This window comes from Hyla sarda, chromosome 3 (assembly GCF_029499605.1).
Source record: "Hyla sarda isolate aHylSar1 chromosome 3, aHylSar1.hap1, whole genome shotgun sequence".
NCBI classification, from domain to species: Eukaryota; Metazoa; Chordata; class Amphibia; order Anura; family Hylidae; genus Hyla; species Hyla sarda.
In genome coordinates, this window is record NC_079191.1 from 96,263,108 (window position 1) to 96,279,510 (window position 16,403).

Below are 16,403 nucleotides of genomic sequence, written 5' to 3' on the forward strand. Positions count from 1 at the left end.
ACCTGGCTTCTGGCGTCGTTCATAGAGTTGAAGGCGTACCTCTGAGGGAGAGTGCGATTCAAGCACTTGAGAAAGTCCTTCAAAAATCTGTCCCACTGTGGCCTTATTGGCCACTGGCCAGGTGCGAAGTTCTTCAAAGGCGGGTCCCTGGAGTTGTCCCAGAAGCAGTTGTACCTTTTGATGAGGGGGAAGTGCATAGAATGCAAAGAGGCTGTAAAATTTCTCTTTAAAGTCTCTTAGTGTAAAAGGGTCACCATTGTAGGTGGGAAGTACAGGATTCCCCAGGAAGACAGGTGCAGCAACTGGGGCTCCCAACACATAGGGAGAGACTGAGGGTGGACTGGTTGGGTCCTGTTCTGCCGGTGTTGGAGGTCTTGCTGGCATCACAGGCAGGGCACGCCCTTGGGAGATCGAGTGTGCTGGTGAGGGCGGCAATATTCTTCTAGCTGAGGGTGGAGACCGTGTTGGCTGGGCTGCCGGAGCATCGCCCCCTTGCTGTTCAGGTGGGGACTGTGGGACTGCAGGTTCCGACATTTTCGTATTTGTTGTACTGGCCCTTTAAATAGACCCTAGGATTCCTAGGTCCCAGGGAAATATGCAATTGTTCTGTAATCTGGAACTTGAGAGCGTAGATTTCAAACTTGAGAGTGTTGACCTGAAACTCAACAGCTTTTAATTGGAATTTGAGTCCGTTGATCGGCAGCTGGAGCAATTCTATGCATGACTTCAATTCGGTGATCTGATGTCTCAGAGTCCCGTACTGTTCCGGTTCTTCACAGCTTCTAGCCTGTTGGCACACTCTGCGCCTTTTCCCACGCTGGGTTGTCTCTCTTTGCTGGTTTCTGGCCCTAGGCTCCGACAAAATGGCCGCGGCGGCAACGAGGGCTTCGGTGGGCGGGGTCTCTGGATCACGTGCGCTGGGATGTCCCGCGCTGACTTGTAACTCAGCAATACTGTTTGCCTCCCCCCTTACTTTACATGCGTTCTGCCTCCACACAGCACCGTGCGCGCAACCCCTTACTCCGGAGTATAAGTCACAGTACATTAATAAAGTTCACTTCTTAGGGGGGAGTACACTTTCACTAGTGGCAATAGTAGGCACACACTCGAATCCTGTTCGTGCAATGCCAAAAAGGCTTTGTGGTAGCCCTTGGGGGGTGTATGGTGGTAGTGGTGATAAGAAACAGATGTCCAGCGCGGATGTCAAGCAATACGAAATTTCTTTATTCAGCCATAACGCAAAGTGATGACAGGTGACGCGTTTCGACCGCAATCAACGGCCTTAGTCTTACAAACATAGAGTGCAAATGGATCTCTTTTATGGAGAGGAAGAGTGGGGATCCGCCCATGGGAAACCATCCCAGGGTTTAACCCACTGTTCCCCTGCATGTAACACACATTATAAAAACGCATGAAAATGTGAACAGTGACCAAAAAAAATATATATTTTTTTAAACATGAAAAACATGTAAAAATAAAGGAATTATTTGTACACAAATATATTAAAATTTGTAGTTACTCCAAATTATGTCGGACTCATATACATATATGTGTGTGGCAGCACCAGACAATTTTTGTTTTTTCATTAATAAAATTAACTGGTAAATAGCAACTATTTCTCTTAAAATTTATATATATTTTTAGGCAGGTGCCGCATGACGCATAGATAAAAAAATAAATAAATTTTTTTTGGTCACTGTTCACATTTTCATGCGTTTTTATAATGTGTGTTATATGCAGGGGAACAGTGGGTTAAACCCTGGGATGGTTTCCCATGGGCGGATCCTCACTCTTCCCCTCCATAAAAGAGATCCATTTGCACTCTATGTTTGTAAGACTAAGGCCGTTGATTGTGGCCAAAACGCGTCACCTGTCATCACTTTGCGTTATGGCTGAATAAAGAAATTTCGTATTGCTTGACATCCGCGCTGGACATCTGTTTCTTATCATTTACACGTGAACCAAGGTCTAGTTCTGTCCGGGACGCGGGAGGGGCGACCGAGTGAGCTGTGCCGCACTTGCCATATGTGATGGTAATGGTGGTATGGTATAGGTATATAAGGGGTTAATTTTAACCCTAGAGTTCGTGACGCCAGGCTGAGGGCTGGTATGCTGAATCAGTGTTCCGGCCTATCACCGCCCTTCCCAGTAACGATAGGTGCATAAAATAACTGAAGGTCCACAAGGAGATTTGAACTTGAGCTTGAATAACGTTTACTGAAGTGCTTGCAATATTCACGGCACAGTAACAGTCTCGTACAAACAGTCCTTTGGTTACTTAGCGACCTGCAGTAGTTGCGGACCTTGAGCTAGTCAATAAGTCTTGTAATTTAGGAAGAGATTTGCAGATCCGTAGGGGAGGTATTAGGTCCAGAGATGCTGCAGAGTGTTTGGGAGGTGATACACTCTATAATTATAATTGTTCAGCCGTTGCTGCAAGGCTCGGGCCTAACTCACTGCGATTATTGCTGTAAAGGTCTTGCTTGCTTGACAGCCCACGAGGTAAGAGAGAGAAACATGGCCGCCGCTCCCTTATATGGGCAGGGGCGTGGCGAATATGATTGGTCCGAACGTCTGCCATTCACCTTACATGGTGTGATGGGATTGCTTACGTCACAGGGCCTCCTAAGGTCCTTAAGCCAAATACCATAGAGTTCACCTTGTCACATGACCCGCAGGTCCTGCAATGCTAATGGAAACAAGTAATTAACCACTTATCTACATATACTATGCTATTTACATTAACCTATGCATAAATTACTGATTATACATTAGAATAGAGGCGACTAGGGGTAGACTAGATTACAGGGATCCCTACGTCCTAGGGACTCTGGCTATGGGGACCCATAAAGAAATAAGTACCGTATAGAATGCGGTACTGGGACACCACATATGGCCTGCATAAATCTCAATACTACAAGTCCCAGCAAGCCTGCAAGGTATCTTGCATCCCGGTTGCCTCTAGAAAAACTGCATAATTGTAAAGACTGTTCCATAAGAAGTTTAAGTAAAAGTTGCAGTTATCTCATAATTCCTGCTGTGGACATTCCATTATTTCCTGATGTTTTTGGGCCAGTTGTCGGCAGGGCCTTCTACAGAAAACTACCGCACCCTGGCGTCACGATGAATTAGGAGTTAAACCACCTTACCTCACAGGGTTAATACCACCAGACCCTGCAACATTATTTGCCTCACCCCGCTCACCACATAGCTTTTGGCGTCACAAACAGGATACGGGTGTGTGCTTTTAATAACTTTGCTACCCTGACCACCCGCAATAAAAAACGGGTGTACACTGTTATTGCAAGTGCCATAGTACTCCCCCTATGCAGAAATGTGTATTGAATACTGTCCAGATTTTCGCAAGTTCGATTGACAGTGCGACCAAAAGTGTACGGGAGGGAGGTGAACAACATTGTATTGTGGCCATGTGTAAAGTCAGGAACGAAGCCATGCTACGTGCTCCGCCGAAAGACAGAGCCTGAGAAGCGCGCCAAAATGTCCCGCTCTGATCTGCGTCCAGTCCCTGGGTGTGGACATCGTGTAGCTGTTCCTAGGCCACAGGTCCTGGGGTTCCTGGGCGGAGATCGCAACGGAGGAATCGGATGTAAGTACGCCGACCGAAGCTGCTTTTTATACTCCTTCATCTTCCTCCAGCCCTGACAGGGAACCCCTGGTACAGAAGTCTGCACATGTTAGCCCGCAGTCACCCCTCCCCTTCCACAGTGGGTGTTCAGGGACGAACCTGCGCTCATACAGTACATGTGGAACCACCTTCTTCTCCAGCAAGGGAAGTCCCATCCACTGGTCCCCACAGCTTAGGCAGAAAGGGCCCGCAGGGAGGCTGAAATCACCGGCATCATTGAGAAGTTAAGGGCCCAGCATGGAGAGAGAGATATGTGCCAAAATGCCTCCCTTTTGAAGTCCAGGCAGAGCAACAGAGGGACACTAAAAAGCTAGAAGCTCTGTATATTCGCATGCTGGACTATCCTCTAGAGGGTGAGCCACCCTTAGAGCACCGACGCACCACAGTAGTCAAATTTGACAAAGCAAGAGTCTTTGGTACCCTCCAGGGCTGCCGGCATGGAGGGACCAATAGTCAATAGAAGGGCCGTTCAGCAGGACTACCTGCCTAAAAGATACCACTCCCTAGAGCGAGGGGAGATTGTGGCGTACACCCCATCAAGAGTCTGCGGGGTGATTGGGCTGCAGCTGTAACTAGGCGTAAAAATCCAACACGTATACCCTTCACATACTTCCCATCGGACGATTTGGCCAATGAGGTTGCCTAACACAGCCTGTGAAGCGGAGATGTACAAAGAGCCCATCATGGATCCCAATCACATGTCAAGATCCAGTTCATCATCGGTAACAGAGAACGGGCCCAAGCCTACTCCCCCTGAGGAGGTGAGGTCTGACCAACGGGCACCAACATATGTGCCTAGGCCTACTCCCCCTGAGGAGGTGTGGCCTAATCAGCAGGCACCAACTGATGTGCTGCGGCCTACTCCTTCTAAGGAGGTGAGGCCGAACCAACCGGCACCAACTGTAGTACCAGTGGCTTGTTTTTAATGTTGTAGTGAGCGTGAACCCATCAGTGACACAGTCCCGGCTCACAAATGTTTCTTGGGACACTACTGTAAACCTTATGAGGGAATCCCAATCTCGTGCTCCTCACTATATGTCACAAAGTAGGAAGCACACTGATAGGCGAGGTTGGGAGGCAAGAAGATCCAACTTCTGAAATTGTTTTTCATTCACTAACTGTGTGGTACTCTAGTATGCTCTTGTTACAGATTTCTTCAGATGCAACAAATTCAAGATAAAGTGCCTGGCAGGACTATGCCAAGAAGTTCTCCTGTTTGCAACCTAACCACCTTCATAAGTTTGTGCCCTGCCCCTGGCCAAGAGACTCCTTGCCTGAGGAGATTCTAGTAAGTTTGTTCAACGGCATAGCCGTGTTTTCATTCAGGACTTTATAATGTAGGTGGACAGTAGAGCCTTACATTACCATTAATGTAAATGTTATAATAGTAATATATTTTTGTGCACAAAATTTTGCACTCCAACAGCAGGTAAATGTAACCTGAATATCTCAAGTGTTGTGCTGCTAGCATGTAACCTTTGTATTCCGAGCAAACAAAATGTCTAGTTACATAAAATTTCAAAAATGTAAATGGGTTTACTGTACAGAAGTATAAAATTCCTGTACATACGTACAAAATCCCTGTACAGAGTACATGGTTCCTGTACGGAATTAAAGAAAAAAAACTAATATATATTTCTTATAGGTGTTATAGTGTTTTCTTAAAGGTGCTCTCGCAGCTCCTCTGGGAGTAACAATAAACTCCACCCTTCACTAGCGCCTAATCAGCCAAAAATCAGACAGATACCAATCAGATATCAAGACTGACTTCACATCCATAAAATTGTGTGCACATAATTCAGTACAAAAAATTCAGTAGTGTACATTCATAAAGTCCAGTACACATAACTTATAACATATACTCATAAGAAAAGATAGGTATATGAATATTTCTCACATACAAAAAAAACAAAAACAAATTAGTCTTAGGGACTGTAACATGTTCTATATCAGTCCATACCACTGTTATGCACAAATGTCATGCACTAATATGTTCTGTTGTCTTTACGTGTTCAGGATGCTTTTACTGGCCAGAAGGTGTTCCTGTAGCTAACTAAAAAAATACACGTATCCAGTAAGGTAACAGTATAGTAACATAGTTCATGAGGTTGAAAAAAGACCAGAGTCCATCAAGTTCAACCTATATCCCTAATGAGTCCCTACTGAGTTGATCCAGAGGAAGGCAAAAACCCTCATACTAGAGGTAAAAATTCCTTCCCGACTTCAAATATGGCATCAGAATAAATCCCTGGATCAATGTTCTGTCCCCATAAATCTAGTATACATAACCAGTGATGTTATTACTCTCCAAGAATGCATCCAAACCCGTTTTGAACTCTTTTACAAAGTTCACCATGACCACCTCCTCAGGCAGAGAATTCCCCAGTCTCACTTCTCTTACAGTAAAGAATCCCCGTCTGTGCAGGTCTAGAAAGCTTCTCTCCTCTAAACGTAGAGGATGCCCCCTTGTTATAGATACAGTCCTGGGTATAAATAGATCGTGGGAGAGATCTCTGTACTGTCCCCTGATATATTTATACACAGTTATTAGGTCTCCCCTAAGCCTTCTTTTTTGTAAACTAAATAACCATAATTCTGATAATCTTTCTGGGTACTGTAGTCCTCCCATTCCCCGTATTACCCTGGTTGCCCGTCTTTGAACCCTTTTCAGCTCCACTATATCTTTCTTGTACACTGGTGCACAGTACTGTACACAGTATTCCATGTGTGGTCTGACTAGGGAATTGTACAGCGGTAGAATTATTTCCTTGTCGTGGGCATCTATGCCTCTATTAATGCACCCCATGATTATATTTGCCTTGGCAGCAGCCGGCCGACACTGGTCACTACAGCTAAATTTACTGTTAACTAAGACTCCTAAGTCCTTTTCCATGTCAGTCACCCAAGTGTTCTCCTATATAATATATAACCCCAGCACGGATTTTTCCTCCCCATGTGCATTACCATACATTTATCAGTGTTGAACCTCATTTGCCACTTCCCAGCCCAAACCTCCAACCTATCCAGATCCATTTGTAACAGTACACTGTCCTCTATAGTGTTTACCGCGTTACAGAGTTTAGTATCAAATGCAAAGATTGTTACTTTACTATTCAACCCCTCTACAAGGTCATTAATAAATATATTAAACAGAACAGTACCCCATTAGTAACAGTCACCCAATCAGAATAAGTACCATTAATAACCACCCTCTGTTTCCTATCACTGAGCCAGTTACTTACCCACTTACACACATTCTCTGCTAGCCCCATCCTTCTCATTTTATGCACCAACCTTTTATGAGAGATATACGACATCCAGCGATTGCCCCTTGTCCAGTCTGGAGCTTACCTCCTCATAAAAGCTGATCAGGTTAGTTTGACAGGACCGATCCCTCATAAAGCCATACTGATATGGGGTCATACGTTTATTTTTATTAAGATACTCCAAAATAGCCTCTCTTAGAAAACCATCAAACAATTTACATACAACGGAGGTTAAATTAACAGGCTGCATATTTATCGCGACTAATCTATATTAAAAAAGGCTATTTCTAGCCTACATACAGCCTCAGTAGGGGTATAGAACACTTTGCTGTGTTCTAAAACGCATATGGATTGTGCTGGGGTAGTGAAATAATACTGTTATTCAGAAAAACATGCAAATTACCGGTAGAGATGAGCGAATCGAACTTGACGAACCCGAATTCGTTACGAATTTCATGAAAAATTCGATTCGCAATTAATACAAATATCGCCGCGATTCTATCGCACGAATCGCTTCATTAAACTCCATTTTACAGCGTTCCAGGCTATTGTAGAGCTAAGATGGCGGATCCACGTGTGAGTACATGGGGCAGGGGATTATGGGAGGGCGGGAAACAGCGGCGGGAATGAAGGTAGGCGGGCTGACCCTGAACCACATGTGAGATGCAGCATATCAGTGTTCACTGACCCCTGTGATGTCACAGCCCCTATATAATCGGCGGCCATCTTGCCTCTCTTCATTTCATCTATGCACTCAGATGGAGAGGACGCGACTGTGTGTGTGTGTGAATAGCCCATACCAGAGTGTTACGCTGCAACTGCTAGTCACATCAGCATTAGGGAAAGGCAGGAGTGCAGAGTGCTTTGCTGTTACACTGAGAAGGATCATTGATAGCTAAACCTCCCATTCACGTTATTGAGCATTGCAGCAGAGAGGGGCAGATAGCATCTCATCTCCTCATTTTTCAGCTCTATTGAGTTTTTTTTTCTCCACAAATCTTATGCTGCTCAGAATTGTGTGACAGAAAGCAATTTAGGGTTTAATCCCTGGATTTTATTTTTGTTGCACTGTTGGGTCCTGCTGCTGTTCAGAAATAAGTCATATTAGTGTGGACTTTAGTGCCTTTTTACCATTTTTTACCTGTTACTCTGTCTCTGTGCTAAATTCAGTGTTATACCACACGTTATACACCTGCCGGTGTATTAAAGAATTTTTTTTTTTCCTGAGTACAAATACGCTTTTTCAGTGGCCTTATCATTGCAAAGGGCCTAAATACAAGAAAATAGCGTACCATATACTACCTTTTTTTCTGTCTCTGTGCTAAATTCAGTGTTATACCATGTTATACACCTGCCAGTGTATTAAAGAAACAAAAGTTTTTCCTGAGTACAAATACGCTTTTTCAGTGGCATTATCATTGCAAAGGGCCTAAATACAAGCAAATAGCGTACCATATACCACCTTTTTTTCTGTCTCTGTGCTAAATTAAGTTTTATACCACACTTTATACACCTGCCGGTGTATTAAAGAATTTTATTTTTCCTGAGTACAAATACGCTTTACAGTGGCCTTATCATTGCAAAGGGCCTAAATACAAGCAAATATATACTACCATATATATATATATATATATATATATATATATATACCATATACTACCTTTTTTTCTGTCTCTGTGCTAAATTCAGTGTTATACCACATGTTATACACCTGCCGGTGTATCAAAGAATTTTTTTTTTTCCTGAGTACAAATACGCTTAACAATGGCCTTATCATTGCAAAGGGCCTAAATACAAGCAAATATATACTACCATATATATATATATATATATATATATATATATACCATATACTACCTTTTTTTCTGTCTCTGTGCTAAATTCAGTGTTATACCACACGTTATACACCTGCTGGTGTATCAAAGAAATTTTTTTATAGCGTACCATATACTACCTTTTTTTCTGTCTCTGTGCTAAATTCAGTGTTATATCACACGTTATATACCTGCCGGTGTATTAAAGAAAAAAAAAGTTTTCCTGCGTAAAAATACACTTAACAGTGGCCTTATCATTGCAAAGGGCCTAAATACATGCAAATAACGTACCATATACCACCTTTTTTTCTGTCTCTGTGCTAAATTCAGTGTTATACCACACGTTATACACCTGCCAGTGTATTAAAGAAAAACAATTTTTTCCGGAGTAAAAATACGCTTAACAATGGCCTTATCATTGCAAAGGGCCTAAATTCAAGCAAATAGCGTACCATATACCACCTTTTTTTCTGTCTCTGTGCTAAATTCAGTGTTATACCACATGTTATACACCTGCCGGTGTATTAAAGAATTTTTTTTTTCCTGAGTACAAATACGCTTAACACTGGCCTTATCATTGCAAAGGGCCTAAATACAAGCAAATAGCGTACCATATACTACCTTTTTTTCTGCCTCTGTGCTAAATTGTTATACCACACGTTATATACCTGTCAGTGTATTAAAGAAAAAAAAAGGTTTTCCTGCGTAAAAATATGCTTAACAGTGGCCTTATCATTGCAAAGGGCCTAGATACAAGTAAATAGCGTACTATTTAGTAACTGTATTTCTGTTTTATACCACAAGTTATACACCTGCCGGTGTATTAAAGAATAAAAAAGGTTTTCCTGCGTAAAAATACGCTTTTTTAGTGGCCTTATCATTGCAAAGGGCCTAAATTCAAGCAAATAGTGTACCATATACCACCTTTTTTTCTGTCTCTGTGCTAAATTAAGTGTTATACCACACGTTATACACCTGCCGGTGTATTAAAGAAAAAAGAAGTTTTTTCTGCGTACAAATACGCTTAACAGTGCGCTCATCATTACAAAGGGCATACATACAACCAAGCAGTGTACTTTTTAGTACCTGTATTTCTGTCTCGGTGCTAACTTCAGTGCTATTCCACACATTAGTATACACTGGCTGGTGTATACAACAAAAAAAGAGTTTTTTTCTGCGTATAAATACGCTTAACGCACTGCTCAACATTGCAAAGGGCATACATACAACAAAGGAGTGTACTATTTAGTAACTGTTATTCTTTTTAGGGCCTATATGCTTTGAATGGACAGCCATAAGTAATCGCCTGCTGCTGTTCTATACCCTCATAAACGCACTAAGTATGTCAGGCAGGGAAGTGCCAGGATGTGCACAGAGAAGGGGCAGAGGCCTACATACGTCAGGCAGAGTTGGCAGCAGACTTGGGGCGAGTGGCAGCAATAGGCCTGAGCTCCCGTTAACACCCAGCGGTCGTGTCGTTGACCCATCTCTCCTCGTCAATTGGTTTGCACACTCATCCCCATCATCACAAGCGACATCTGACAACCCCATTCAAGAGTCGGTGGGTTCCTCAGACACAACCCTCAGTTGGCATGGCCCGGGAGCAGTCCCTGTAATCCCATTGCCTTTGCCCTATGCTGTTCCCTCTCCCAAAGAAGTATCTCATGCTTTGAGTTCAGCTCCACTATTTAGCGAGGACGATGTAATAGAGGACAGTAAGCATCTAATGGGCAGCCAAGAATGTGAGGAGACATGCGTCCCTCACCCTGAAATTCCAACCAAATACCTTTTCCTAATTTAAATTCTTCCTCTCTCCACTTTCTTAACTCTCCTTTTCTCCACACGTCTCTCAAAATGTTACATCCCCTACTTTGCAAGTTGTTAGTTTCCAGCTTAGCTACCTCTTTCAAGTTTACATTATGCCAAATTGGCGCTGTCTCTAATATTCCCGTTTTTTTCATTTATTTTTTAAAGTTTTCCCAGGTTTTTTCAAATCCCTACTATTATAGCATTTTCCTTCCACCTCCCTTCTTTTAACTGGCCTGACTCAAGAACCTGATAACATTTTCGTATTTACCTTTTGTTTTTTCTTTGATATTTTTAAAGATTCCAAATCTCCTCCACTCCACCACATAGTACATCTGACTTGCTAAAAAATATCCCTGTATATCAGGAAATTTAAGTCCTCCCTTCTCTCTTACTTTACTTAAGTATTCTATTTGTATCCTCGTTCTTTTCCTTCCCCATATTAAGGCGTTTAGCATAACTATTATGCTTCTAAAAATTCCTTTCTCGCACCAGATAGGGGCCGCTACGAAGATGTATAATAATTTTGGTACAATTACTGTTTTAATTAAGACTATCCTCTCTGCTCTCGTAAGATTCAGTTTTTTCCATGTTCTTACCTTGTTTTCCAATTTTTTTTATCAACTGGTATGTGTTTATTTTGTGATATTCTCTTATTTTCCCAGATATCTGTACACCTAAATAAGAAAAACTTTCTCCTTTATCCAGGATTCTAAGATCCTTAACCCCTTAAGGACTCAGCCCATTTTGGCCTTAAGGACTCAGACAATTTAATTTTTACGTTTTCATTTTTTCCTCCTCGCCTTCTAAAAATCATAACTCTTTTATATTTCCATCCACAGACTAGTATGAGGGCTTGTTTTTTGCGCGACCAGTTGTCCTTTGTAATGGCATCACTCATTATATCATAAAATGTATGGCGCAACCAAAAAACACTATTTTTGTGGGGAAATTAAAACGAAAAACGCAATTTTGCTAATTTTGGAAGGTTTTGTTTTCACGCCGCACAATTTCTGGTAAAAATGACATGTGTTCTTTATTCTGAGGGTCAATACGATTAAAATGATACCCATTATTATATACTTTTATATTATTGTTGCGCTTAAAAAAAATCGCAAACTTTTTAACCAAATTAGTACGTTTATAATCCCTTTATTTTGATGACCTATAACTTTTTTATTTTTCCGTATAAGCGGCGGTATGGGGGCTCATTTTTTGCGCCATGATCTGTACTTTTTTTTGATACCACATTTGCATATAAAAAACTTTTAATACATTTTTTATAATTTTTTTTTTAATAAAATGTATAAAAAAAGTAGGAATTTTGGACTTTTTAAATTTTTTTTCGTTCACGCCGTTCACCGTACGGGATCATTAACATTTTATTTTAATAGTTCGGACATTTACACACACGGCGATACCAAATATGTCTATAAAAAATGTTTTTTACGCTTTTTAGGGGTAAAATAGGAAAAAACGGACGTTTTACTTTTTTATTAGGGGAGGGGATTTTTCACTTTTTTTTTACTTTTACTTTTACATTTTTTTACATTTTTTTTTCCACTTGAATAGTCCCCATAGGGGACTATTCATAGCAATACCATGATTGCTAATACTGATCTGTTCTATGTATAGGACATAGAACAGATCAGTATTATCGGTCATCTCCTGCTCTGGTCTGCTCGATCACAGACCAGAGCAGGAGACGCCGGGAGCCGCACGGAGGAAGGTGAGGGGACCTCCGTGCGGCGTTATGAATGATCGGATCCCCGCAGCAGCGCTGCGGGCGATCCGATCGTTCATTTTAATCGCGAACTGCCGCAGATGCCGGGATCTGTATTGATCCCGGCACCTGAGGGGTTAATGGCGGACGCCCGCGAGATCGCGGGCGTCGGCCATTTCCGGCGGGTCCCTGGCTGCGATCAGCAGCCGGGATCAGCCGCGCATGACACGGGCATCGCTCCGATGCCCGCGGTTATGCTTAGGACGTAAATGTACGTCCTGGTGCGTTAAGTACCACCTCACCAGGACGTACATTTACGTCCTGCGTCCTTAAGGGGTTAATGATTCCCAGTTCTACTTTACCTAATGGAAGTAGCACTGATTTCTCCCAGTTTATAACCAAACCTGCATAGTTCCCATATTCCCCAATCACTTCCATAACCTTCTCTATGGAGTTTTCTAGCTTTTTCAAATTTAATAATAAGTCGCCTGCATATATTGATATTTTATCCCATCCCCCTCCACTCCAAATCCTTTTATTTGCTGATCTTCTCTGACTTTAACCGCCAGGGGTTCGAACACTAGCGCAAAAAGTAGAGGAGATAAGGGGCATCACTGTCTTGTACCCCGGGTCACTAAAAAACTCTGTGTGGATTTGATGGAGTATCCACTTTGTTGGTTGGTATTCCCTTAGAATTATTGTTACTGTTATGAACATTGTTTCTATTGTGAATAGGACTGCCCTGTTTCTGTGGGTCTTTGTTCCTCTTGTATGTACTATTGGTAAATGATCTACCATTTTGGGGTTTGAAGTTTTCACCCCTTCTTCTTCTAAATGCCGGGGAAGTGTGGTTTGATTCAGTAGGTCTCATACTCTTGTACCTGTGGTCTTCCTTTCTCCTTACAGGTGCGGTAGGTGTTTGGTCCGTATTGGTTCTTCTTATGATTTTATATTTTGCACTATCTTCAGTTTCTTCTAGTTCCTCCGCTTTATGTTTTTTCCAATATTTAATGTTGTCCGTTGTGTAATCGCTTTGGTCTCTGTTTAATTTTCGAGTTTTTTTCTCTAAGGAGAATATTTTTCTGTTTGGAGAATATATAGTATATCTTCCCAGATAACACCTCCCTTCCATACGCACATAACAGCCTTAGCAAACAATCTACATAACATTCCCACCTAGTCCTCATTTCCCATCGCATTCATCACATTAATCTTTTGCCATTGTTCTTATAAATCATTTCATTCATTCATGCTATCTCCATATCACTTATACAAACCATTGCATCCACCTCTCAAACATCCTATCAATAGGCCTCAGTATTACACCCATCACATTCATAAAGATCCATAACATTCATCATTCACACTCCATACATGTCTCACATGTACATTACATCTCCACTGCCTGCACCCACAGGGTCAGTTTCTACCTAACTTTCCATTCAACTCACATATTCCACCTACTAAATCCCAATATCAGACCACAATAATGCCGATTTATTATAGCCACTAGAACCATCCCACTTATAGTACATCCAATACTACGGTACCCACGTAGATATTCTTCCCAAGCAACAAGCAATCTTACCCTGTGGAACACTAACACCCAAATTACAAATAGAACCTTCCTCCAGAATAATATTATGTGAGCTTCTTCTCATTACATCATGTGAACTTCTTCTCTTAACTAAACATCTAACCCAGTCCACCCGCATTTGTTACCTTCTCTCTTCATGTACGAGCGCACGGCCACACAGAATATTACAGGTGCCGTATCCCGTCTAAGAGCGCAGACGCGCTGTTTTCACTTATAATCTCTGATACATGGTTACATCATTAAGAACCTCCTTGCCATCAATGAGATTCCTGACTTCTATTCAGTGCGCATGTGCACTGCCCAGAGGTGTTGCCGGAGTCCCACACATCAGCCTCTCCCCGTATCACTCACTGAACATACAATCCCATTATGTGGATCGCAGCGCGCAGGCCAGCCAACCTGATTGGTTGATGAGAACAGTCTTCTGAACACAAATGGATACAATAAGGAATAAAGGCTCCAATTCAAAACATCCTATCAGCTGATGCATTTAGGCTTTTTCAAATGAGCGCCACATGAAAGCTTTAGAATAACATACCGCTGGACGCACCATTACATCCAGTGTCCCGGTTCATCTTTCATTTTAAGAAATAAGCTACTTTTTAATCCAAAGTATAGAAAAGCTTCTCATCCATAATTATTTAAATGTAGATGCATCTCCATATTGTCACTGTTTTTTATATTACATTTTTATATTATATGTCATGTTTTTTAAATTGCTTGTCTTATGGGTTAGATGCTCCTTGTGCATTTCCAGCACGGCGCATCGACTTGTAACACTAGACACACCGGCTATGACATCACTGAGTGGGAGTGCCGAGAAAACGTCATGCCAGGGGGCAGTTCAAACCGGACGATCTGTCATCCTCCCGTTCGCGTTTTTTTTTATGGTTTTAAATAACGTGCAGTATGTTCCTTGTTAACCCCTTAAGGACTCAGGGTTTTTCCGTTTTTGCACTTTCGTTTTTTCCTCCTTACCTTTTAAAAATCATAACCCTTTCAATTTTCCACCTAAAAATCCATATTATGGCTTATTTTTTGCATCGCCAATTCTACTTTGCAGTGACATTAGTCATTTTACCCAAAAATGCACGGCAAAACGGAAAAAAAAATCATAGTGCGACAAAATCGAAAAAAAAATTTTGGGAGCTTCCGTTTCTACGCAGTGCATATTTCGGTAAAAATTACACCGTAACATTATTCTGTAGGTCCATACGGTTAAAATGATACCCTACTTATATAGGTTTGATTTTGTCGCACTTCTGGAAAAAATCATAACTACATGCAGGAAAATTTATATGTTTAAAAATGTCATCTTCTGACCCCTATAACTTTTTTATTTTTCCATGTACAGGGCGGTATGAGGACTCATTTTTTGTGCCGTGATCTGAAGTTTTTATCGGTATGATTTTTGTTTTGATTGGACTTTTTGCTCACTTTTTATTCATTTTTTTAATGGTATAAAAAGTGACCAAAAATGCGCTTTTTTGGACTTTGGAATTTTTTTGCGCGTACGCCATTGACCGTGCGGTTTAATTAATTATATAATTTTATAGTTCGGACATTTACGCACGCGGCGATACCACATATGTTTATTTATTTATTTTTTTACACTGTTTTATTATTTTTTTGGGAAAAGGGGGGTGATTCAAACTTTTATTAGGGAAGGGGTTAAATGACCTTTATTAACACTTTTTTTTTTACATTTTTTTTGCAGTGTTATAGGTCCCATAGGGACCTATAACACTGCACACACTGATCTCCTATGCTGATCACTGGCGTGTATTAACACGCCTGTGATCAGCATTATCGGCGCTTGACTGCTCCTGCCTGGATCTCAGGCACGGAGCAGTCATTCGTCGATCGGACACCGAGGAGGCAGGTAAGGGCCCTCCCAGTGTCCGATCAGCTGTTCGGGACGCCGCGATTTCACCGCGGCGGTCCCGAACAGCCCGACTGAGCAGCCGGGATACTTTCAGTTTCACTTTAGAAGCGGTGGTCAGCTTTGACCGCCGCTTCTAAAGGGTTAATACCGCACATCGCCGCGATCAGCGATGTGTGGTATTAGCCGCGGGTCCCGGCCGTTGATGAGCGCCGGGACCGAAGCGATATGATGCAGGATCGCGGCGCGATCCCGCTTCATATCGCGGGAGCCGGCGCAGGACGTAAATATACGTCCTGCGTCGTTAAGGGGTTAAAAGCTTTTGTTCATTGAAAAAGAGGCAGCAGCCTCGAAACGCGTCTGTTTTGGCTCCAAATAAAGAAACTTTTAATTCATCTTGACTACATCACATCACTGCGGTATGCGCCTGGAATAACCCGGTATTTTCCTTACTCCTCTCTGATGTTCCTGATTGACTAGGGGAATCCTAGCTTGATTCCCGGGAGGCTGCTCCGCTGATCTGCTTTAACAAGCGCTGCATGATGGTTGTGTCTGACACACAACCCGGCCAGGTGAGCTCACATCTACACATGTGTACCTGCCGTATGACAAAACACCTATTGTACAAACAGTCTACCCTTGGAGGAAGCTCTGCTCTCCCCTTTTTTT